Raw genomic sequence first — 1,242 nt, 5'->3', positions numbered from 1 at the left:
TGAAAATTTTAAATCTTTAAAGAAAGAGATTGAGGAAGACATCAGAAGATGGAAGGACCTCCCATGCTCACGGATTGGAAGACAATATTGTGAAAATGACCATCCTACCAAAAGCCACTTATAGATTCAATGTAATGCCAATCAAAATCCCAATGACATTCTTCACAGAATTGGCAAAAACCATCCTAACATTCCTATGGAAGCACAAAAGACTTCAGATAGCCAAAGCAACCATGAGCACTAAGAGCAATCTCGGGAAATTGCCATACCAGATTTTAAGCTGTATTATAGAGCTATAGTCATAAAAACAACATGGTACTGGCACAAAAATAGACCTAAAGATCAATGGAACAAAATTGAAGACCCGAATATGAGGACATGCAATTTCAGCCACCTGATATTTGAGAAAGATGCCAAGAACATTCACTGGAGGAAAAATAGCATGTTTGGCAAATGGTGCTGGCAAAACTGGATCTCCACCTGTAGAAGAATGAAACTAACCCCCTATCTTTCACCTTGTACAAAAGTCAACTCCAAATGGATCAAAGACCTCAATGTGAAGCCTGAAATTCTGAAAGTGTTAGAAGATAACATGGGCAATAACCTACAAGATATAGGTATAGGAAAGGATTTTCTAAACCAGACATCAATTGCTTAGGAAAGAAGGTCAAGAATCAACAAATGAGACCTCATTAAACTAAAAACCTTTTGTACATCAAAGGATGCAACCAGGGAAGTGAAAAGAAAACCCACAGAATGGGAGAAAATCTTCACCAGCGACACATCTGACAGAGGTTTAATACCCAGAATATATAATGAACTCAAAAAACAAAGAATCAAGAAAGGAAGTTACCCAATTAAAAGATGGGCTAAGGAGCTGAGCAGAGTTCTCAAAAGAATAAATAAAGATGGCTAAGAAGCGTCTGAAAAGATGTTCAACATCACTACTAATTAGGGAATTGCAAATTAAAACCACTTTAAGATTTCATCTTATCCCAGACAGACTGGCTAAGATCAAGAGAACAAATGATACCAAATGTTGGAGAGGATGTGGGGAAAGGGGAACACTCATCCACTGCTGGTGGGGCTGCAAACTGGTTCAACCCCTATGGAAAGCAGTGTGGAGAGCTCTTTAAAAACTACAAATGAACCTACCATTTGACCCAATTATACCACTTCTTGGCATATACCCAAAGAACTCATCGATTGCAGAGACACTTGTACATCCATGTTTGCTGCTGT

At 38.4% G+C, this 1,242-nt stretch overlaps 1 protein-coding gene across 1 annotated transcript in view; it reads right to left on the bottom strand.

Moving 5' to 3' along the window:
• Window positions 1–1,242, bottom strand: part of Pkd1l1 (polycystin 1 like 1, transient receptor potential channel interacting) — a 151,820-nt gene that overhangs the window by 111,154 nt on the left and 39,424 nt on the right. The window lies entirely within an intron of this gene.

Source organism: Nannospalax galili, unplaced genomic scaffold (genome assembly GCF_000622305.1).
Source record: "Nannospalax galili isolate Female #2095 unplaced genomic scaffold, S.galili_v1.0 scaffold321, whole genome shotgun sequence".
NCBI lineage: Eukaryota > Metazoa > Chordata > Mammalia > Rodentia > Spalacidae > Nannospalax > Nannospalax galili.
Note: the sequence above shows the minus strand (reverse complement) of the source record. Positions and strands in the feature narration are given on the sequence as shown.